Consider the following 24,105-nt stretch of genomic DNA (forward strand, 5'->3'; position numbering starts at 1 on the left):
ACTGTGCGGAGGTTCTGGGTTAATGTGCAGACTGTGCGGAGGTTCTGTGTTAACGTGCAGACTGTGCGGAGACTCTGGGTTCACGTGCAGACTGCGGAGGTCCTGGGTTAGCGTGCAGACTGTGCGGAGGCTCTGGGTTAACGTGCAGACTGCGGAGGTTCTGTGTTAACGTGCAGACTGTGCGTAGGTTCTAGGTTAACGTGCAGACTGTGCGTAGGTTCGGTGTTAAAATGCAGACTGTGCGGAGGTTCTGGGTTAACGTGCAGACTGTGCGGAGGTTCTGGGTTAACGTGCAGACTGTGCGGAGGTTCTGGGTTAACGTGCAGACTGCGGAGGTTCTGGGTTAACGTGCAGACTGTGCGGAGGTTCTGGGTTAACGTGCAGACTGTGCGGAGGTTCAAGGTTAACGTGCAGAATGTGCAGAGGTTCTGTGTTAACGTGCAGACTGTGCGGAGGTTCTGTGTTAACGTGCAGACTGTGCGGAGGTTCTGGGTTAACGTGCAGACTGTGCGGAGGTTCTGTGTTAACGTGCAGACTGCGGAGGTTCTAGGCTAACGTGTAGACTGTGCGGAGGTTCTGGGTTAACGTGCAGACTGTGCAGAGGTTCTGGGTTAACGTGCAGACTGTGCGGAGGTTCTGGGTTAACGTGCAGACTGCGGAGGTTCTGGGTTAACGTGCAGACTGTGCAGAGGTTCTGTGTTAACGTGCAGACTGTGCGTAGGTTCTAGGTTAACGTGCAGACTGCGGAGGTTCTGTGTTAACGTGCAGACAGTGCGGAGGTTCTGGGTTAACGTGCAGACTGTGCGTAGGATCTGTGTTAAAGTGCAGACTGTGCGGAGGTTCTGGGTTAACGTGCAGACTGTGCGGAGGTTCAGGGTTAACGTGCAGACTGTGCGGAGGTTCTGGGTTAACGTGCAGACTGTGCAGAGGTTCTGTGTTAACGTGCAGACTGTGCGTAGGTTCTAGGTTAACGTGCAGACTGTGCGGAGGTTCTGTGTTAACGTGCAGACTGTGCGGAGGTTCTGTGTTAACGTGCAGACTGTGCGGAGGTTCTGGGTTAACGTGCAGACTGTGCGGAGGTTCTGTGTTAACGTGCAGACTGCGGAGGTTCTAGGCTAACGTGTAGACTGTGCGGAGGTTCTGGGTTAACGTGCAGACTGTGCAGAGGTTCTGGGTTAACGTGCAGACTGTGCGGAGGTTCTGGGTTAACGTGCAGACTGCGGAGGTTCTGGGTTAACGTGCAGACTGTGCAGAGGTTCTGTGTTAACGTGCAGACTGTGCGTAGGTTCTAGGTTAACGTGCAGACTGCGGAGGTTCTGTGTTAACGTGCAGACAGTGCGGAGGTTCTGGGTTAACGTGCAGACTGTGCGTAGGATCTGTGTTAAAGTGCAGACTGTGCGGAGGTTCTGGGTTAACGTGCAGACTGTGCGGAGGTTCAGGGTTAACGTGCAGACTGTGCGGAGGTTCTGGGTTAACGTGAGACTGTGCAGAGGTTCTGTGTTAACGTGCAGACTGTGCGTAGGTTCTAGGTTAACGTGCAGACTGCGGATGTTCGAGGTTAACGTGCAGACTGTGCGGAGGTTCTGGGTTAACGTGCAGACTGCGGAGGTTCTGTGTTATCGTGCAGACTGTGCGGAGGTTCTGGGTTAACGTGCAGACTGTGCGGAGGTTCTAGGTTAACGTGCAGACTGTGCGTAGGATCTGTGTTGAAGTGCAGACTGTGCGGAGGTTCTGGGTTAACGTGCAGATTCTGCGGAGGTTCAAGGTTAACGTGCAGAATGTGCAGAGGTTCTGTGTTAACGTGCAGACTGTGCGGAGGTTCTGTGTTAACGTGCAGACTGTGCGGAGGTTCTGGGTTAACGTGCAGACTGCAGAGGTTCCGGGTTAACGTGCAGACTGTGCGGAGGTTCTGTGTTAACGTGCAGACTGTGCAGAAGTTATGTGTTAACGTGCAGACTGTGCGGAGGATCTGTGTTACCGTGCAGACTGTGCGGAGGTTCTGTGTTAACGTGCAGACTGCAGAGGTTATGTGTTAACTTGCAGACTGTGCGGAGGTTCTGTGTTAACGTGCAGACTGTGCGGAGGTTCTGGGTTAAGGTGCAGACTGTGCAGAAGTTCTGTGTTAACGTGCAGACTGTGCGGAGGTTCAGGGTTAACGTGCAGACTGTGCGGAGGTTCTGGGTTAATGTGCAGACTGTGCGGAGGTTCTGTGTTAACGTGCAGACTGTGCGGAGGCTCTGGGTTAACGTGCAGACTGCGGAGGTCCTGGGTTAACGTGCAGACTGTGCGGAGGCTCTGGGTTAATGTGCAGACTGCGGAGGTTCTGTGTTAACGTGCAGACTGTGCGGAGGTTCTAGGTTAACGTTCAGACTGTGCGTAGGTTCTGTGTTAAAGTGCAGACTCTGCGGAGGTTCTGGGTTAACGTGCAGACTGTGCGGAGGTTCTGGGTTAACGTGCAGACTGTGCGGAGGTTCTGGGTTAACGTGCAGACTGCGGAGGTTCTGGGTTAACGTGCAGACTGTGCGGAGGTTCTGGGTTAACGTGCAGACTGTGCGGAGGTTCAAGGTTAACGTGCAGAATGTGCAGAGGTTCTGTGTTAACGTGCAGACTGTGCGGAGGTTCTGGGTTAACGTGCAGACAGTGCGGAGGTTCTGTGTTAACGTGCAGACTGTGCAGAGGTTATGTGTTAACGTGCAGACTGTGCGGAGGTTCTGGGTTAACGTGCAGACTGTGCGGAGGTTCTGGGTTAACGTGGAGACTGTGCGGAGGTTCTAGGCTAACGTGTAGACTGTGCGGAGGTTCTGGGTTAACGTGCAGACTGCAGAGGTTCTGGGTTAACGTGCAGACTGTGCGGAGGTTCTGGGTTAACGTGCAGACTATGGGGTAGTTCTGGGTTAACGTGCAGACTGCGAAGGTTCTAGGTTTGCGTGCAGACTGTGCGGCGGTTCTGGGTTAACGTGCAGACTGTGCGGAGGATCTGTGTTACCGTGCAGACTGCAGAGGTTATGTGTTAACTTGCAGACTGTGCGGAGGTTCTGTGTTAACGTGCAGACTGTGCGGAGGTTCTGGGTTAAGGTGCAGACTGTGCAGAAGTTCTGTGTTAACGTGCAGACTGTGCGGAGGTTCAGGGTTAACGTGCAGACTGTGCGGAGGTTCTGGGTTAATGTGCAGACTGTGCGCAGGTTCTGTGTTAACGTGCAGACTGTGCGGAGGCTCTGGGTTAACGTGCAGACTGCGGAGGTCCTGAGTTAACGTGCAGACTGTGCGGAGGCTCTGGGTTAACGTGCAGACTGCGGAGGTTCTGTGTTAACGTGCAGACTGTGCGGAGGTTCTAGGTTAACGTGCAGACTGTGCGTAGGTTCTGTGTTAAAGTGCAGACTCTGCGGAGGTTCTGGGTTAACGTGCAGACTGTGCGGAGGTTCTGGGTTAACGTGCAGACTGTGCGGAGGTTCTGGGTTAACGTGCAGACTGCGGAGGTTCTGGGTTAACGTGCAGACTGTGCGGAGGTTCTGGTTAACGTGCAGACTGTGCGGAGGTTCAAGGTTAACGTGCAGAATGTGCAGAGGTTCTGTGTTAACGTGCAGACTGTGCGGAGGTTCTGGGTTAACGTGCAGACAGTGCGGAGGTTCTGTGTTAACGTGCAGACTGTGCAGAGGTTATGTGTTAACGTGCAGACTGTGCGGAGGTTCTGGGTTAACGTGCAGACTTGCGGAGGTTCTGGGTTAACGTGCAGACTGTGCGGAGGTTCTGGGTTAACGTGCAGACTGCGGAGGTTCTGGGTTAACGTGCAGACTGTGCGGAGGTTCTGGGTTAACGTGGAGACTGTGCGGAGGTTCTAGGCTAACGTGTAGACTGTGCGGAGGTTCTGGGTTAACGTGCAGACTGCAGAGGTTCTGGGTTAACGTGCAGACTGTGCGGAGGTTCTGGGTTAACGTGCAGACTGTGTAGAGGTTCTGGGTTAACGTGCAGACTGCGAAGGTTCTAGGTTTGCGTGCAGACTGTGCGGCGGTTCTGGGTTAACGTGCAGACTGTGCGGAGGTTCTGGGTTAACGTGCAGACTGTGCGGAGGTTCTGGGTTAACGTGCAGACTGTGCGGAGGTTCTGGGTTAACGTGCAGACTGTGTGGAGGTTCTGGGTTAGCGTGCAGACTGCGGAGGTCCTGGGTTAACGTGCAGACTCTGCGGAGGTTCGAGGTTAACGTGCAGACTGTGCGGAGGTTCTGTGTTAACGTGCAGACTGTGCGGAGGTTCTGTGTTAACGTGCAGACTGCGGAGGTCCTGGGTTAATGTGCAGACTGCGGAGGTCCTGGGTTAACGTGCTGACTGTGCGGAGGCTCTGGGTTAACGTGCAGACTGCGGAGGTTCTGGGTTAACGTGCAGACTGTGCGGAGGTTCTGGGTTAACGTGCAGACTGCGGAGGTCCTGGGTTAACGTGCAGACTGCGGAGGTCCTGGGTTAACGTGCTGACTGTGCTGAGGCTCTGGGTTAACGTGCAGACTGCGGAGGTCCTGGGTTAACGTGCAGACTGCGGAGGTCCTGGGTTAATGTGCTGACTGTGCGGAGGCTCTGGGTTAACGTGCAGACTGCGGAGGTTCTGGGTTAACGTGCAGACTGTGCGGAGGTTCTGGGTTAACGTGCAGACTGCGTAGGTTCTGTCTTAACGTGCAGACTGTGCGGAGGTTCTGGGTTAACGTGCAGACTGCGGCGGTTCTGGGTTAACGTGCAGACTGTGCGGAGGTTCTGTGATAACGTGCAGACTGCGGAGGTTCTGGGTTAACGTGCAGACTGTGCGTAGGTACTGGGTTAACGTGCAGACTGTGCGGAGGTTCAAGGTTAACGTGCAGAATGTGCAGAGGTTCTGTGTTAACGTGCAGACTGTGCGGAGGTTCTGTGTTAACGTGCAGACTGTGCGGAGGTTCTGGGTTAACGTGCAGACTGTGCGGAGGTTCTGTGTTAACGTGCCGACTGTGCAGAGGTTATGTGTTAACGTGCAGACTGTGCGGAGGTTCTGGGTAAACGTGCAGACTGTGCGGAGGTTCTGGGTTAACGTGCAGACTGTGCGGAGGTTCTGGGTTAACGTGCAGACTGCGGAGGTTCTGGGTTAACGTGCAGACTGCGGAGGTTCTAGGCTAACGTGTAGACTGTGCGGAGGTTCTGGGTTAACGTGCAGACTGAGGAGGTTCTGTGTTAACGTGCAGACTGTGCGGAGGTTCTAGGTTAACGTGCAGACTGCGGAGGTTCTGGGTTAACGTGCAGACTGTGCGGAGGTTCTGGGTTAACGTGCAGACTGTGCGGAGGTTCTGGGTTAACGTGCAGACTTGCGGAGGTTCTGGGTTAACGTGCAGACTGTGCGGAGGTTCTGGGTTAACGTGCAGACTGCGGAGGTTCTGCGTTAACGTGCAGACTGTGCGGAGGTTCTGGGTTAACGTGGAGACTGTGCGGAGGTTCTAGGCTAACGTGTAGACTGTGCGGAGGTTCTGGGTTAACGTGCAGACTGCAGAGGTTCTGGGTTAACGTGCAGACTGTGCGGAGGTTCTGGGTTAACGTGCAGACTGTGTAGAGGTTCTGGGTTAACGTGCAGACTGCGAAGGTTCTAGGTTTGCGTGCAGACTGTGCGGCGGTTCTGGGTTAACGTGCAGACTGTGCGGAGGTTCTGGGTTAACGTGCAGACTGTGCGGAGGTTCTGGGTTAACGTGCAGACTGTGCGGAGGTTCTGGGTTAACGTGCAGACTGTGTGGAGGTTCTGGGTTAGCGTGCAGACTGCGGAGGTCCTGGGTTAACGTGCAGACTCTGCGGAGGTTCGAGGTTAACGTGCAGACTGTGCGGAGGTTCTGGGTTAACGTGCAGACTGTGCGGAGGTTCTGGGTTAACGTGCAGACTGCGGAGGTCCTGGGTTAACGTGCAGACTGCGGAGGTCCTGGGTTAACGTGCTGACTGTGCGGAGGCTCTGGGTTAACGTGCAGACTGCGGAGGTCCTGGGTTAACGTGCAGACTGCGGAAGTCCTGGGTTAACGTGCTGACTGTGCGGAGGCTCTGGGTTAACGTGCAGACTGCGGAGGTTCTGGGTTAACGTGCAGACTGTGCGGTGGTTCTGGGTTAACGTGCAGACTGCGTAGGTTCTGTGTTAACGTGCAGACTGTGCGGAGGTTCTGGGTTAACGTGCAGACTGCGGCGGTTCTGGGTTAACGTGCAGACTGTGCGGAGGTTCTGGGTTAACGTGCAGACTGCGGAGGTTCTGGGTTAACGTGCAGACTGTGCGGAGGTACTGGGTTAACGTGCAGACTGTGCGGAGGTTCAAGGTTAACGTGCAGAATGTGCAGAGGTTCTGTGTTAACGTGCAGACTGTGCGGAGGTTCTGTGTTAACGTGCAGACTGTGCGGAGGTTCTGGGTTAACGTGCAGACTGTGCGGAGGTTCTGTGTTAACGTGCCGACTGTGCAGAGGTTATGTGTTAACGTGCAGACTGTGCGGAGGTTCTGGGTAAACGTGCAGACTGTGCGGAGGTTCTGGGTTAACGTGCAGACTGTGCGGAGGTTCTGGGTTAACGTGCAGACTGCGGAGGTTCTGGGTTAACGTGCAGACTGCGGAGGTTCTAGGCTAACGTGTAGACTGTGCGGAGGTTCTAGGTTAACGTGCAGACTGCGGAGGTTCTGGGTTAACGTGCAGACTGTGCGGAGGTTCTGGGTTAACGTGCAGACTGTGCGGAGGTTCTGGGTTAACGTGCAGACTTGCGGAGGTTCTGGGTTAACGTGCAGACTGTGCGGAGGTTCTGGGTTAACGTGCAGACTGCGGAGGTTCTGGGTTAACGTGCAGACTGTGCGGAGGTTCTGGGTTAACGTGGAGACTGTGCGGAGGTTCTAGGCTAACGTGTAGACTGTGCGGAGGTTCTGGGTTAACGTGCAGACTGCAGAGGTTCTGGGTTAACGTGCAGACTGTGCGGAGGTTCTGGGTTAACGTGCAGACTGTGCGGAGGTTCTGGGTTAACGTGCAGACTGTGCGGAGGTTCTGGGTTAACGTGCAGACTGTGTGGAGGTTCTGGGTTAGCGTGCAGACTGCGGAGGTCCTGGGTTAACGTGCAGACTCTGCGGAGGTTCGAGGTTAACGTGCAGACTGTGCGGAGGTTCTGTGTTAACGTGCAGACTGTGCGGAGGTTCTGGGTTAACGTGCAGACTGCGGAGGTTCTGTGTTAACGTGCAGACTGCGGAGGTCCTGGGTTAATGTGCAGACTGCGGAGGTCCTGGGTTAACGTGCTGACTGTGCGGAGGCTCTGGGTTAACGTGCAGACTGCGGAGGTTCTGGGTTAACGTGCAGACTGTGCGGAGGTTCTGGGTTAACGTGCAGACTGCGGAGGTCCTGGGTTAACGTGCAGACTGCGGAGGTCCAGGGTTAACGTGCTGACTGTGCGGAGGCTCTGGGTTAACGTGCAGACTGCGGAGGTTCTGGGTTAACGTGCAGACTGTGCGGAGGTTCTGGGTTAACGTGCAGACTGCGTAGGTTCTGTGTTAACGTGCAGACTGTGCGGAGGTTCTGGGTTAACGTGCAGACTGCGGCGGTTCTGGGTTAACGTGCAGACTGTGCGGAGGTTCTGGGTTAACGTGCAGACTGCGGAGGTTCTGGGTTAACGTGCAGACTGTGCGGAGGTACTGGGTTAACGTGCAGACTGTGCGGAGGTTCAAGGTTAACGTGCAGAATGTGCAGAGGTTCTGTGTTAACGTGCAGACTGTGCGGAGGTTCTGTGTTAACGTGCAGACTGCGGAGGTTCTGGGTTAACGTGCAGACTGTGCGGAGGTTCTGTGTTAACGTGCAGACTGTGGGGAGGTTCTGGGTTAACGTGCAGACTGTGCGGAGGTTCTGGATTAACGTGCAGACTGTGTAGAGGTTCTGGGTTAACGTGCAGACTGCGAAGGTTCTAGGTTTGCGTGCAGACTGTGCGGCGGTTCTGGGTTAACGTGCAGACTGTGCGGAGGTTCTGGGTTAACGTGCAGACTGTGCGGAGGTTCTGGGTTAACGTGCAGACTGTGCGGAGGTTCTGGGTTAACGTGCAGACTGTGTGGAGGTTCTGGGTTAGCGTGCAGACTGCGGAGGTCCTGGGTTAACGTGCAGACTCTGCGGAGGTTCGAGGTTAACGTGCAGACTGTGCGGAGGTTCTGGGTTAACGTGCAGACTGTGCGGAGGTTCTGGGTTAACGTGCAGACTGCGGAGGTCCTGGGTTAACGTGCAGACTGCGGAGGTCCTGGGTTAACGTGCTGACTGTGCGGAGGCTCTGGGTTAACGTGCAGACTGCGGAGGTCCTGGGTTAACGTGCAGACTGCGGAAGTCCTGGGTTAACGTGCTGACTGTGCGGAGGCTCTGGGTTAACGTGCAGACTGCGGAGGTTCTGGGTTAACGTGCAGACTGTGCGGTGGTTCTGGGTTAACGTGCAGACTGCGTAGGTTCTGTGTTAACGTGCAGACTGTGCGGAGGTTCTGGGTTAACGTGCAGACTGCGGCGGTTCTGGGTTAACGTGCAGACTGTGCGGAGGTTCTGGGTTAACGTGCAGACTGCGGAGGTTCTGGGTTAACGTGCAGACTGTGCGGAGGTACTGGGTTAACGTGCAGACTGTGCGGAGGTTCAAGGTTAACGTGCAGAATGTGCAGAGGTTCTGTGTTAACGTGCAGACTGTGCGGAGGTTCTGTGTTAACGTGCAGACTGTGCGGAGGTTCTGGGTTAACGTGCAGACTGTGCGGAGGTTCTGTGTTAACGTGCCGACTGTGCAGAGGTTATGTGTTAACGTGCAGACTGTGCGGAGGTTCTGGGTAAACGTGCAGACTGTGCGGAGGTTCTGGGTTAACGTGCAGACTGTGCGGAGGTTCTGGGTTAACGTGCAGACTGCGGAGGTTCTGGGTTAACGTGCAGACTGCGGAGGTTCTAGGCTAACGTGTAGACTGTGCGGAGGTTCTAGGTTAACGTGCAGACTGCGGAGGTTCTGGGTTAACGTGCAGACTGTGCGGAGGTTCTGGGTTAACGTGCAGACTGTGCGGAGGTTCTGGGTTAACGTGCAGACTTGCGGAGGTTCTGGGTTAACGTGCAGACTGTGCGGAGGTTCTGGGTTAACGTGCAGACTGCGGAGGTTCTGGGTTAACGTGCAGACTGTGCGGAGGTTCTGGGTTAACGTGGAGACTGTGCGGAGGTTCTAGGCTAACGTGTAGACTGTGCGGAGGTTCTGGGTTAACGTGCAGACTGCAGAGGTTCTGGGTTAACGTGCAGACTGTGCGGAGGTTCTGGGTTAACGTGCAGACTGTGTAGAGGTTCTGGGTTAACGTGCAGACTGCGAAGGTTCTAGGTTTGCGTGCAGACTGTGCGGCGGTTCTGGGTTAACGTGCAGACTGTGCGGAGGTTCTGGGTTAACGTGCAGACTGTGCGGAGGTTCTGGGTTAACGTGCAGACTGTGCGGAGGTTCTGGGTTAACGTGCAGACTGTGTGGAGGTTCTGGGTTAGCGTGCAGACTGCGGAGGTCCTGGGTTAACGTGCAGACTCTGCGGAGGTTCGAGGTTAACGTGCAGACTGTGCGGAGGTTCTGTGTTAACGTGCAGACTGTGCGGAGGTTCTGGGTTAACGTGCAGACTGCGGAGGTTCTGTGTTAACGTGCAGACTGCGGAGGTCCTGGGTTAATGTGCAGACTGCGGAGGTCCTGGGTTAACGTGCTGACTGTGCGGAGGCTCTGGGTTAACGTGCAGACTGCGGAGGTTCTGGGTTAACGTGCAGACTGTGCGGAGGTTCTGGGTTAACGTGCAGACTGCGGAGGTCCTGGGTTAACGTGCAGACTGCGGAGGTCCAGGGTTAACGTGCTGACTGTGCGGAGGCTCTGGGTTAACGTGCAGACTGCGGAGGTTCTGGGTTAACGTGCAGACTGTGCGGAGGTTCTGGGTTAACGTGCAGACTGCGTAGGTTCTGTGTTAACGTGCAGACTGTGCGGAGGTTCTGGGTTAACGTGCAGACTGCGGCGGTTCTGGGTTAACGTGCAGACTGTGCGGAGGTTCTGGGTTAACGTGCAGACTGCGGAGGTTCTGGGTTAACGTGCAGACTGTGCGGAGGTACTGGGTTAACGTGCAGACTGTGCGGAGGTTCAAGGTTAACGTGCAGAATGTGCAGAGGTTCTGTGTTAACGTGCAGACTGTGCGGAGGTTCTGTGTTAACGTGCAGACTGCGGAGGTTCTGGGTTAACGTGCAGACTGTGCGGAGGTTCTGTGTTAACGTGCAGACTGTGCAGAGGTTATGTGTTAACGTGCAGACTGTGCGGAGGTTCTGGGTAAACGTGCAGACTGTGCGGAGGTTCTGGGTTAACGTGCAGACTGTGCGGAGGTTCTGGGTTAACGTGCAGACTGCGGAGGTTCTGGGTTAACGTGCAGACTGCGGAGGTTCTAGGCTAACGTGTAGACTGTGCGGAGGTTCTGGGTTAACGTGCAGACTGCGGAGGTTCTAGGTTAACGTGCAGACTGTGCGGCGGTTCTAGGTTAACGTGCAGACTGTGCGGAGGTTCTGGGTTAACGTGCAGACTGAGCGAAGGTTCTAGGTTAACGTGCAGACTGCGGAGGTTCTGTGTTCAAGTGCAGACTGTGCAGAGGTTATGTGTTAACGTGCAGACTGAGGAGGTTCTGTGTTAACGTGCAGACTGTGCGGAGGTTCTAGGTTAACGTGCAGACTGCGGAGGTTCTGGGTTAACGTGCAGACTGTGCGGAGGTTCTGGGTTAACGTGCAGACTGTGCGGAGGTTCAAGGTTAACGTGCAGAATGTGCAGAGGTTCTGTGTTAACGTGCAGACTGTGCGGAGGTTCTGTGTTAACGTGCAGACTGTGCGGAGGTTCTGGGTTAACGTGCAGACTGTGCGGAGATTCTGTGTTAACGTGCAGACTGTGCAGAGGTTATGTGTTAACGTGCAGACTGTGCGGAGGTTCTGTGTTAACGTGCAGACTGTGCGGAGGATCAAGGTTAACGTGCAGACTGTGCGGAGGTTCTGGGTTAACGTGCAGACTGTGCAGAGGTTCTGTGTTAACGTGCAGACTGCGGAGGTTCTGGGTTAACGTGCAGACTGTGCGGAGGTTCTGGGTTAACGTGCAGACTGTGCGGAGGCTCTGGGTTAACGTGCAGACTGCGGAGGTCCTGGGTTAACGTGCAGACTGTGCGGAGGCTCTGGGTTAACGTGCAGACTGCGGAGGTTCTGTGTTAACGTGCAGACTGTGCGGAGGATCAAGGTTAACGTGCAGACTGTGCGGAGGTTCTGTGTTAACGAGCAGACTGCGGAGGATCAAGGTTAACGTGCAAACTGTGCGGAGGTTCTGGGTTAACGTGCACACTGTGCAGAGGTTCTGTCTTCACGTGCAGACTGTGCGGAGGTTCTGGGTTAACGTGCAGACTGTGCGGAGGTTCCGGGTTAACGTGCAGACTGTGTGGAGGTTCTGTGTTAACGTGCAGACTGCGGAGTTTCTGGGTTAACGTGCAGACTGTGCGGAGGTTCTGGGTTAACGTGCAGACTGCGGAGGTTCTGTGTTAACGTGCAGACTGTGCGTAGGATCTGTGTTAAAGTGCAGTCTGTGCGGAGGTTCTGGGTTAACGTGCAGACTGTGCGGAGGTTCAAGGTTAACGTGCAGAATGTGCGGAGGTTCTGTGTTAACGTGCAGACTGTGCGGAGGTTCTGGGTTACCGTGCAGACTGTGCGGAGGTTCTGTGTTACCGTGCAGACTGTGCGGAGGTTCTGTGTTAACGTGCAGACTGTGCAGAGGTTATGTGTTAACGTGCAGACTGTGCGGAGGTTCTGTGTTAACGTGCAGACTGTGCGGAGGATCAAGGTTAACGTGCAGACTGTGCGGAGGTTCTGGGTTAACGTGCAGACTGTGCAGAGGTTCTGTGTTAACGTGCAGACTGTGGGGAGGTTCTGGGTTAACGTGCAGACTGTGCGGAGGTTCTGGATTAACGTGCAGACTGTGTAGAGGTTCTGGGTTAACGTGCAGACTGCGAAGGTTCTAGGTTTGCGTGCAGACTGTGCGGCGGTTCTGGGTTAACGTGCAGACTGTGCGGAGGTTCTGGGTTAACGTGCAGACTGTGCGGAGGTTCTGGGTTAACGTGCAGACTGTGCGGAGGTTCTGGGTTAACGTGCAGACTGTGTGGAGGTTCTGGGTTAGCGTGCAGACTGCGGAGGTCCTGGGTTAACGTGCAGACTCTGCGGAGGTTCGAGGTTAACGTGCAGACTGTGCGGAGGTTCTGGGTTAACGTGCAGACTGTGCGGAGGTTCTGGGTTAACGTGCAGACTGCGGAGGTCCTGGGTTAACGTGCAGACTGCGGAGGTCCTGGGTTAACGTGCTGACTGTGCGGAGGCTCTGGGTTAACGTGCAGACTGCGGAGGTCCTGGGTTAACGTGCAGACTGCGGAAGTCCTGGGTTAACGTGCTGACTGTGCGGAGGCTCTGGGTTAACGTGCAGACTGCGGAGGTTCTGGGTTAACGTGCAGACTGTGCGGTGGTTCTGGGTTAACGTGCAGACTGCGTAGGTTCTGTGTTAACGTGCAGACTGTGCGGAGGTTCTGGGTTAACGTGCAGACTGCGGCGGTTCTGGGTTAACGTGCAGACTGTGCGGAGGTTCTGGGTTAACGTGCAGACTGCGGAGGTTCTGGGTTAACGTGCAGACTGTGCGGAGGTACTGGGTTAACGTGCAGACTGTGCGGAGGTTCAAGGTTAACGTGCAGAATGTGCAGAGGTTCTGTGTTAACGTGCAGACTGTGCGGAGGTTCTGTGTTAACGTGCAGACTGTGCGGAGGTTCTGGGTTAACGTGCAGACTGTGCGGAGGTTCTGTGTTAACGTGCCGACTGTGCAGAGGTTATGTGTTAACGTGCAGACTGTGCGGAGGTTCTGGGTAAACGTGCAGACTGTGCGGAGGTTCTGGGTTAACGTGCAGACTGTGCGGAGGTTCTGGGTTAACGTGCAGACTGCGGAGGTTCTGGGTTAACGTGCAGACTGCGGAGGTTCTAGGCTAACGTGTAGACTGTGCGGAGGTTCTAGGTTAACGTGCAGACTGCGGAGGTTCTGGGTTAACGTGCAGACTGTGCGGAGGTTCTGGGTTAACGTGCAGACTGTGCGGAGGTTCTGGGTTAACGTGCAGACTTGCGGAGGTTCTGGGTTAACGTGCAGACTGTGCGGAGGTTCTGGGTTAACGTGCAGACTGCGGAGGTTCTGGGTTAACGTGCAGACTGTGCGGAGGTTCTGGGTTAACGTGGAGACTGTGCGGAGGTTCTAGGCTAACGTGTAGACTGTGCGGAGGTTCTGGGTTAACGTGCAGACTGCAGAGGTTCTGGGTTAACGTGCAGACTGTGCGGAGGTTCTGGGTTAACGTGCAGACTGTGTAGAGGTTCTGGGTTAACGTGCAGACTGCGAAGGTTCTAGGTTTGCGTGCAGACTGTGCGGCGGTTCTGGGTTAACGTGCAGACTGTGCGGAGGTTCTGGGTTAACGTGCAGACTGTGCGGAGGTTCTGGGTTAACGTGCAGACTGTGCGGAGGTTCTGGGTTAACGTGCAGACTGTGTGGAGGTTCTGGGTTAGCGTGCAGACTGCGGAGGTCCTGGGTTAACGTGCAGACTCTGCGGAGGTTCGAGGTTAACGTGCAGACTGTGCGGAGGTTCTGTGTTAACGTGCAGACTGTGCGGAGGTTCTGGGTTAACGTGCAGACTGCGGAGGTTCTGTGTTAACGTGCAGACTGCGGAGGTCCTGGGTTAATGTGCAGACTGCGGAGGTCCTGGGTTAACGTGCTGACTGTGCGGAGGCTCTGGGTTAACGTGCAGACTGCGGAGGTTCTGGGTTAACGTGCAGACTGTGCGGAGGTTCTGGGTTAACGTGCAGACTGCGGAGGTCCTGGGTTAACGTGCAGACTGCGGAGGTCCAGGGTTAACGTGCTGACTGTGCGGAGGCTCTGGGTTAACGTGCAGACTGCGGAGGTTCTGGGTTAACGTGCAGACTGCGGAGGTTCTGGGTTAACGTGCAGACTGCGTAGGTTCTGTGTTAACGTGCAGACTGTGCGGAGGTTCTGGGTTAACGTGCAGACTGCGGCGGTTCTGGGTTAACGTGCAGACTGTGCGGAGGTTCTGGGTTAACGTGCAGACTGCGGAGGTTCTGGGTTAACGTGCAGACTGTGCGGAGGTACTGGGTTAACGTGCAGACTGTGCGGAGGTTCAAGGTTAACGTGCAGAATGTGCAGAGGTTCTGTGTTAACGTGCAGACTGTGCGGAGGTTCTGTGTTAACGTGCAGACTGCGGAGGTTCTGGGTTAACGTGCAGACTGTGCGGAGGTTCTGTGTTAACGTGCAGAGGTTATGTGTTAACGTGCAGACTGTGCGGAGGTTCTGGGTAAACGTGCAGACTGTGCGGAGGTTCTGGGTTAACGTGCAGACTGTGCGGAGGTTCTGGGTTAACGTGCAGACTGCGGAGGTTCTGGGTTAACGTGCAGACTGCGGAGGTTCTAGGCTAACGTGTAGACTGTGCGGAGGTTCTGGGTTAACGTGCAGACTGCGGAGGTTCTAGGTTAACGTGCAGACTGTGCGGCGGTTCTAGGTTAACGTGCAGACTGTGCGGAGGTTCTGGGTTAACGTGCAGACTGAGCGAAGGTTCTAGGTTAACGTGCAGACTGCGGAGGTTCTGTGTTCAAGTGCAGACTGTGCAGAGGTTATGTGTTAACGTGCAGACTGAGGAGGTTCTGTGTTAACGTGCAGACTGTGCGGAGGTTCTAGGTTAACGTGCAGACTGCGGAGGTTCTGGGTTAACGTGCAGACTGTGCGGAGGTTCTGGGTTAACGTGCAGACTGTGCGGAGGTTCAAGGTTAACGTGCAGAATGTGCAGAGGTTCTGTGTTAACGTGCAGACTGTGCGGAGGTTCTGTGTTAACGTGCAGACTGTGCGGAGGTTCTGGGTTAACGTGCAGACTGTGCGGAGATTCTGTGTTAACGTGCAGACTGTGCAGAGGTTATGTGTTAACGTGCAGACTGTGCGGAGGTTCTGTGTTAACGTGCAGACTGTGCGGAGGATCAAGGTTAACGTGCAGACTGTGCGGAGGTTCTGGGTTAACGTGCAGACTGTGCAGAGGTTCTGTGTTAACGTGCAGACTGCGGAGGTTCTGGGTTAACGTGCAGACTGTGCGGAGGTTCTGGGTTAACGTGCAGACTGTGCGGAGGCTCTGGGTTAACGTGCAGACTGCGGAGGTCCTGGGTTAACGTGCAGACTGTGCGGAGGCTCTGGGTTAACGTGCAGACTGCGGAGGTTCTGTGTTAACGTGCAGACTGTGCGGAGGATCAAGGTTAACGTGCAGACTGTGCGGAGGTTCTGTGTTAACGAGCAGACTGCGGAGGATCAAGATTAACGTGCAAACTGTGCGGAGGTTCTGGGTTAACGTGCACACTGTGCAGAGGTTCTGTCTTCACGTGCAGACTGTGCGGAGGTTCTGGGTTAACGTGCAGACTGTGCGGAGGTTCCGGGTTAACGTGCAGACTGTGTGGAGGTTCTGTGTTAACGTGCAGACTGCGGAGGTTCTGGGTTAACGTGCAGACTGTGCGGAGGTTCTGGGTTAACGTGCAGACTGCGGAGGTTCTGTGTTAACGTGCAGACTGTGCGTAGGATCTGTGTTAAAGTGCAGTCTGTGCGGAGGTTCTGGGTTAACGTGCAGACTGTGCGGAGGTTCAAGGTTAACGTGCAGAATGTGCGGAGGTTCTGTGTTAACGTGCAGACTGTGCGGAGGTTCTGGGTTACCGTGCAGACTGTGCGGAGGTTCTGTGTTACCGTGCAGACTGTGCGGAGGTTCTGTGTTAACGTGCAGACTGTGCAGAGGTTATGTGTTAACGTGCAGACTGTGCGGAGGTTCTGTGTTAACGTGCAGACTGTGCGGAGGATCAAGGTTAACGTGCAGACTGTGCGGAGGTTCTGGGTTAACGTGCAGACTGCGGAGGTCCTGGGTTAGCGTGCAGACTGTGCGGAGGCTCTGGGTTAACGTGCAGACTGTGCGGAGGTTCTAGGTTAACGTGCAGACTGTGCGTAGGTTCTGTGTTAAAATGCAGACTGTGCGGAGGTTCTGGGTTAACGTGCAGACTGTGCGCAGGTCCTGGGTTAACGTGCAGACTGTGCGGAGGTTCTGGGTTAACGTGCAGACTGTGCGGAGGTTCTGTGTTAACGTGCAGACTGTGCGGAGGTTCTGGGTTAACGTGCAGACTGTGCGGAGGTTCTGTGTTAACGTGCAGACTGTGCAGAGGTTATGTGTTAACGTGCAGACTGTGCGGAGGTTCTGGGTTAACGTGCAGACTTGCGGAGGTTCTGGGTTAACGTGCAGTCTGTGCGGAGGTTCTAGGCTAACGTGTAGACTGTGCTGAGGTTCTGGGTTAACGTGCAGACTGTGCAGAGGTTCTGGGTTAACGTGCAGACTGCGGAGGTTCTGGGTTAACGTGCAGACTGCGGAGGTTCTGTGTTAACGTGCAGACTGTGCGTAGGTTCTAGGTTAACGTGCAGACTGCGGAGGTTCTGTGTTAACGTGCAGACAGTGCGGAGGTTCTGGGTTAACGTGCAGACTGTGCGGAGGATCTGTGTTAAAGTGCAGACTGTGCGGAGGTTCTGGGTTAACGTGCAGACTGTGCGGAGGTTCAGGGTTAACGTGCAGAGTGTGCGGAGGTTCTGGGTTAACGTGCAGACTGTGCGGAGGTTCTGTGTTAACGTGCAGACTGTGCGGAGGTTCTAGGTTAACGTGCAGACTGCGGATGTTCGAGGTTAACGTGCAGACTGTGTGGAGGTTCGAGGTTAACGTGCAGACTGTGTGGAGGTTCTGGGTTAACGTGCAGACTGCGGAGGTTCTGTGTTATCGTGCAGACTGTGCGGAGGTTCTGGGTTAACGTGCAGACTGTGCGGAGGTTCTGGGTTAACGTGCAGACTGTGCGGAGGTTCAAGGTTAACGTGCAGAATGTGCAGAGGTTCTGTGTTAACGTGCAGACTGTGCGGAGGTTCTGTGTTAACGTGCAGACTGTGGGGAGGTTCTGGGTTAACGTGCAGACTGTGCGGAGGTTCTGGGTTAACGTGCAGACTGTGCGGAGGTTCTGGGTTAACGTGCAGACTGTGCGGAGGTTCAGGGTTAACGTGCAGACTGTGCGGAGGTTCTGGGTTAATGTGCAGACTGAGCGGAGGTTCTGTGTTAACGTGCAGACTGTGCGGAGGCTCTGGGTTAACGTGCAGACTGTGCGGAGGTTCTGGGTTAACGTGCAGACTGTGCGGAGGCTCTGGGTTAACGTGCAGACTGCGGAGGTCCTGGGTTAACGTGCAGACTGTGCGGAGGGTCAGGGTTAACGTGCAGACTGCGGAGGTTCTGTGTCAACGTGCAGACTGTGCGGAGGATCAAGGTTAACGTGCAGACTGTGGGGAGGTTCTGGGTTAACGTGCAGACTGTGCGGAGGTTCTGGGTTAACGTGCAGACTGTGCGGAGGTCCAGGGTTAACGTGCAGACTGTGCGGAGGTTCTGGGTTAACGTGCAGACTGTGCGGAGGTTCTGGGTTAACGTGCAGACTGTGCGGAGGTTCTGTGTTAATGTGCAGACTGTGCGGAGGTTCTAGGTTAACGTGCAGACTGCGGAGGTTCGAGGTTAATGTGCAGACTGTATGGAGGTTCGAGGTTAACGTGCAGTCTGTGTGGAGGTTCTGTGTTAACGTGCAGACTGCGGAGGTTCTGTGTTAACGTGCAGACTGCGGAGGTTCCGGGTTAACGTGCAGACTGTGTGGAGGTTCTGTGTTAACGTGCAGACTGCGGAGTTTCTGGGTTAACGTGCAGACTGTGCGGAGGTTCTGGGTTAACGTGCAGACTGCGGAGGTTCTGTGTTAACGTGCAGACTGTGCGTAGGATCTGTGTTAAAGTGCAGTCTGTGCGGAGGTTCTGGGTTAACGTGCAGACTGTGCGGAGGTTCAAGGTTAACGTGCAGAATGTGCGGAGGTTCTGTGTTAACGTGCAGACTGTGCGGAGGTTCTGGGTTACCGTGCAGACTGTGCGGAGGTTCTGGGTTACCGTGCAGACTGTGCGGAGGTTCTGTGTTAACGTGCAGACTGTGCAGAGGTTATGTGTTAACGTGCAGACTGTGCGGAGGTTCTGTGTTAACGTGCAGACTGTGCGGAGGATCAAGGTTAACGTGCAGACTGTGCGGAGGTTCTGGGTTAACGTGCAGACTGTGCAGAGGTTCTGTGTTAACGTGCAGACTGTGGGGAGGTTCTGGGTTAACGTGCAGACTGTGCGGAGGTTCTGGATTAACGTGCAGACTGTGCGGAGGTTCAGGGTTAACGTGCAGACTGTGCGGAGGTTCTGGGTTAATGTGCAGACTGTGCGGAGGTTCTGTGTTAACGTGCAGACTGTGCGGAGACTCTGGGTTAACGTGCAGACTGCGGAGGTCCTGGGTTAGCGTGCAGACTGTGCGGAGGCTCTGGGTTAACGTGCAGACTGTGCGGAGGTTCTAGGTTAACGTGCAGACTGTGCGTAGGTTCTGTGTTAAAATGCAGACTGTGCGGAGGTTCTGGGTTAACGTGCAGACTGTGCGCAGGTCCTGGGTTAACGTGCAGACTGTGCGGAGGTTCTGGGTTAACGTGCAGACTGCGGAGGTTCTGGGTTAACGTGCAGACTGTGCGGAGGTTCTGGGTTAACGTGCAGACTGTGCGGAGGTTCTGGGTTAACGTGCAGACTGTGCGGAGGTTCGGGGTTAACGTGCAGACTGCGGAGGTTCAAGGTTAACGTGCAGAATGTGCAGAGGTTCTGTGTTAACGTGCAGACTGTGCGGAGGTTCTGTGTTAACGTGCAGACTGTGCGGAGGTTCTGGGTTAACGTGCAGACTGTGCGGAGGTTCTGTGTTAACGTGCAGACTGTGCAGAGGTTATGTGTTAACGTGCAGACTGTGCGGAGGTTCTGGGTTAACGTGCAGACTTGCGGAGGTTCTGGGTTAACGTGCAGTCTGTGCGGAGGTTCTAGGCTAACGTGTAGACTGTGCTGAGGTTCTGGGTTAACGTGCAGACTGTGCAGAGGTTCTGGGTTAACGTGCAGACTGCGGAGGTTCTGGGTTAACGTGCAGACTGCGGAGGTTCTGTGTTAACGTGCAGACTGTGCGTAGGTTCTAGGTTAACGTGCAGACTGCGGAGGTTCTGTGTTAACGTGCAGACAGTGCGGAGGTTCTGGGTTAACGTGCAGACTGTGCATAGGATCTGTGTTAAAGTGCAGACTGTGCGGAGGTTCTGGGTTAACGTGCAGACTGTGCGGAGGTTCTGGGTTAACGTGCAGACTGTGCGGAGGTTCTGTGTTAACGTGCAGACTGTGCGGAGGTTCTAGGTTAACGTGCAGACTGCGGATGTTCGAGGTTAACGTGCAGACTGTGTGGAGGTTCGAGGTTAACGTGCAGACTGTGTGGAGGTTCTGGGTTAACGTGCAGACTGCGGAGGTTCTGTGTTATCGTGCAGACTGTGCGGAGGTTCTGGGTTAACGTGCAGACTGTGCGGAGGTTCTGGGTTAACGTGCAGACTGTGCGGAGGTTCAAGGTTAACGTGCAGAATGTGCAGAGGTTCTGTGTTAACGTGCAGACTGTGCGGAGGTTCTGTGTTAACGTGCAGACTGTGGGGAGGTTCTGGGTTAACGTGCAGACTGTGCGGAGGTTCTGGGTTAACGTGCAGACTGTGCGGAGGTTCTGGGTTAACGTGCAGACTGTGCGGAGGTTCAGGGTTAACGTGCAGACTGTGCGGAGGTTCTGGGTTAATGTGCAGACTGAGCGGAGGTTCTGTGTTAACGTGCAGACTGTGCGGAGGCTCTGGGTTAACGTGCAGACTGTGCGGAGGCTCTGGGTTAACGTGCAGACTGTGCGGAGGCTCTGGGTTAACGTGCAGACTGTGCGGAGGCTCTGGGTTAACGTGCAGACTGCGGAGGTCCTGGGTTAACGTGCAGACTGTGCGGAGGCTCTGGGTTAACGTGCAGACTGCGGAGGTTCTGTGTCAACGTGCAGACTGTGCGGAGGATCAAGGTTAACGTGCAGACTGTGGGGAGGTTCTGGGTTAACGTGCAGACTGTGCGGAGGTTCTGGGTTAACGTGCAGACTGTGCGGAGGTCCAGGGTTAACGTGCAGACTGTGCGGAGGTTCTGGGTTAACGTGCAGACTGTGCGGAGGTTCTGGGTTAACGTGCAGACTGTGCGGAGGTTCTGTGTTAATGTGCAGACTGTGCGGAGGTTCTAGGTTAACGTGCAGACTGCGGAGGTTCGAGGTTAACGTGCAGACTGTATGGAGGTTCGAGGTTAACGTGCAGTCTGTGTGGAGGTTCTGTGTTAACGTGCAGACTGCGGAGGTTCTGTGTTAACGTGCAGACTGTGCGGAGGTTCTGTGTTAACGTGCAGACTGTGCGGAGGTTCTGGGTTAACGTGCAGACTGTGCGGAGGTTCAAGGTTAACTTGCAGAATGTGCGGAGGTTCTGTGTTAACGTGCAGACTGTGCGGAGGTTCTGGGTTAACGTGCAGACTGTGCGGAGGTTCTGGGTTAACGTGCAGACTGTGCAGAGGTTCAGGGTTAACGTGCAGACTGTGCGGAGGTTCTGGGTTAACGTGCAGACTGTGTAGAGGTTCTGGGTTAACGTGCAGACTGCGGAGGTTCTGGGTTAACGTGCAGACTGCGGAGGTTCTGTGTTAACGTGCAGACTGCGTAGGTTCTAGGTTAACGTGCAGACTGCGGAGGTTCTGTGTTAACGTGCAGACAGTGCGGAGGTTCTGGGTTAACGTGCAGACTGCGGAGGATCTGTGTTAAAGTGCAGACTGTGCGGAGGTTCTGGGTTAACGTGCAGACAGTGCGGAGGTTCAGGGTTAACGTGCAGACTGTGCGGAGGTTCTGGGTTAACGTGCAGACTGTGCGGAGGTTCTGTGTTAACGTGCAGACTGTGGGGAGGTTCTGGGTTAACGTGCAGACTGTGCGGAGGTTCTGGATTAACGTGCAGACTGTGCGGAGGTTCAGGGTTAACGTGCAGACTGTGCGGAGGTTCTGGGTTAATGTGCAGACTGTGCGGAGGTTCTGTGTTAACGTGCAGACTGTGCGGAGACTCTGGGTTAACGTGCAGACTGCGGAGGTCCTGGGTTAGCGTGCAGACTGTGCGGAGGCTCTGGGTTAACGTGCAGACTGTGCGGAGGTTCTAGGTTAACGTGCAGACTGTGCGTAGGTTCTGTGTTAAAATGCAGACTGTGCGGAGGTTCTGGGTTAACGTGCAGACTGTGCGCAGGTCCTGGGTTAACGTGCAGACTGTGCGGAGGTTCTGGGTTAACGTGCAGACTGTGCGGAGGTTCTGTGTTAACGTGCAGACTGTGCGGAGGTTCTGGGTTAACGTGCAGACTGTGCGGAGGTTCTGTGTTAACGTGCAGACTGTGCAGAGGTTATGTGTTAACGTGCAGACTGTGCGGAGGTTCTGGGTTAACGTGCAGACTTGCGGAGGTTCTGGGTTAACGTGCAGTCTGTGCGGAGGTTCTAGGCTAACGTGTAGACTGTGCTGAGGTTCTGGGTTAACGTGCAGACTGTGCAGAGGTTCTGGGTTAACGTGCAGACTGCGGAGGTTCTGGGTTAACGTGCAGACTGCGGAGGTTCTGTGTTAACGTGCAGACTGTGCGTAGGTTCTAGGTTAACGTGCAGACTGCGGAGGTTCTGTGTTAACGTGCAGACAGTGCGGAGGTTCTGGGTTAACGTGCAGACTGTGCGTAGGATCTGTGTTAAAGTGCAGACTGTGCGGAGGTTCTGGGTTAACGTGCAGACTGTGCGGAGGTTCAGGGTTAACGTGCAGAGTGTGCGGAGGTTCTGGGTTAACGTGCAGACTGTGCGGAGGTTCTGTGTTAACGTGCAGACTGTGCGGAGGTTCTAGGTTAACGTGCAGACTGCGGATGTTCGAGGTTAACGTGCAGACTGTGTGGAGGTTCGAGGTTAACGTGCAGACTGTGTGGAGGTTCTGGGTTAACGTGCAGACTGCGGAGGTTCTGTGTTATCGTGCAGACTGTGCGGAGGTTCTGGGTTAACGTGCAGACTGTGCGGAGGTTCTGGGTTAACGTGCAGACTGTGCGGAGGTTCAAGGTTAACGTGCAGAATGTGCAGAGGTTCTGTGTTAACGTGCAGACTGTGCGGAGGTTCTGTGTTAACGTGCAGACTGTGGGGAGGTTCTGGGTTAACGTGCAGACTGTGCGGAGGTTCTGGGTTAACGTGCAGACTGTGCGGAGGTTCTGGGTTAACGTGCAGACTGTGCGGAGGTTCAGGGTTAACGTGCAGACTGTGCGGAGGTTCTGGGTTAATGTGCAGACTGAGCGGAGGTTCTGTGTTAACGTGCAGACTGTGCGGAGGCTCTGGGTTAACGTGCAGACTGTGCGGAGGTTCTGGGTTAACGTGCAGACTGTGCGGAGGCTCTGGGTTAACGTGCAGACTGCGGAGGTCCTGGGTTAACGTGCAGACTGTGCGGAGGGTCTGGGTTAACGTGCAGACTGCGGAGGTTCTGTGTCAACGTGCAGACTGTGCGGAGGATCAAGGTTAACGTGCAGACTGTGGGGAGGTTCTGGGTTAACGTGCAGACTGTGCGGAGGTTCTGGGTTAACGTGCAGACTGTGCGGAGGTCCAGGGTTAACGTGCAGACTGTGCGGAGGTTCTGGGTTAACGTGCAGACTGTGCGGAGGTTCTGGGTTAACGTGCAGACTGTGCGGAGGTTCTGTGTTAATGTGCAGACTGTGCGGAGGTTCTAGGTTAACGTGCAGACTGCGGAGGTTCGAGGTTAATGTGCAGACTGTATGGAGGTTCGAGGTTAACGTGCAGTCTGTGTGGAGGTTCTGTGTTAACGTGCAGACTGCGGAGGTTCTGTGTTAACGTGCAGACTGTGCGGAGGTTCTGTGTTAACGTGCAGACTGTGCGGAGGTTCTGGGTTAACGTGCAGACTGTGCGGAGGTTCAAGGTTAACTTGCAGAATGTGCGGAGGTTCTGTGTTAACGTGCAGACTGTGCGGAGGTTCTGGGTTAACGTGCAGACTGTGCGGAGGTTCTGGGTTAACGTGCAGACTGTGCAGAGGTTCAGGGTTAACGTGCAGACTGTGCGGAGGTTCTGGGTTAACGTGCAGACTGTGTAGAGGTTCTGGGTTAACGTGCAGACTGCGGAGGTTCTGTGTTAACGTGCAGACTGTGCGTAGGTTCTAGGTTAACGTGCAGACTGCGGAGGTTCTGTGTTAACGTGCAGACAGTGCGGAGGTTCTGGGTTAACGTGCAGACTGCGGAGGATCTGTGTTAAAGTGCAGACTGTGCGGAGGTTCTGGGTTAACGTGCAGACAGTGCGGAGGTTCAGGGTTAACGTGCAGACTGTGCGGAGGTTCTGGGTTAACGTGCAGACTGTGCGGAGGTTCTGTGTTAACGTGCATACTGTGCGTAGGTTCTAGGTTAACGTGCAGACTGCGGATGTTCGAGGTTAACGTGCAGACTGTGTGGAGGTTCGAGGTTAACGTGCAGACTGTGTGGAGGTTCTGTGATAACGTGCAGTGTGCGGAGGTTCTGGGTTAACGTGCAGACTGTGCGGAGGTTCTGGGTTAACGTGCAGACTGTGCGGAGGTTCTGGGTTAACGTGCAGACTGTGCGGAGGTTCTAGGTTAACGTGCAGACTGTGCGTAGGATCTGTGTTAAAGTGCAGACTGTGCGGAGGTTCTGGGTTAACGTGCAGACTGTGCGGAGGTTCAAGGTTAACGTGCAGAATGTGCAGAGGTTCTGTGTTAACGTGCAGACTGTGCGGAGGTTCTGTGTTAACGTGCAGACTGTGCGGAGGTTCTGGGTTAACGTGCAGACTGCGGAGGTTCCGGGTTAACGTGCAGACTGTGCGGAGGTTCTGTGTTAACGTGCAGACTGTGCGGAGGTTCGGGGTTAACGTGCAGACTGTGCGGAGGTTCTGGGTTACCGTGCAGGCTGTGCGGAGGTTCTGTGTTACCGTGCAGACTGTGCGGAGGTTCTGGGTTAACGTGCAGACTGTGCGGAGGTTCTGGGTTACGTGCAGACTGTGCGGAGGTTCAGGGTTAACGTGCAGACTGTGCGGAGGTTCTGGGTTAATGTGCAGACTGTGCGG

Source organism: Scyliorhinus torazame, unplaced genomic scaffold (assembly GCF_047496885.1).
Source record: "Scyliorhinus torazame isolate Kashiwa2021f unplaced genomic scaffold, sScyTor2.1 scaffold_1064, whole genome shotgun sequence".
Lineage (NCBI taxonomy): Eukaryota > Metazoa > Chordata > Chondrichthyes > Carcharhiniformes > Scyliorhinidae > Scyliorhinus > Scyliorhinus torazame.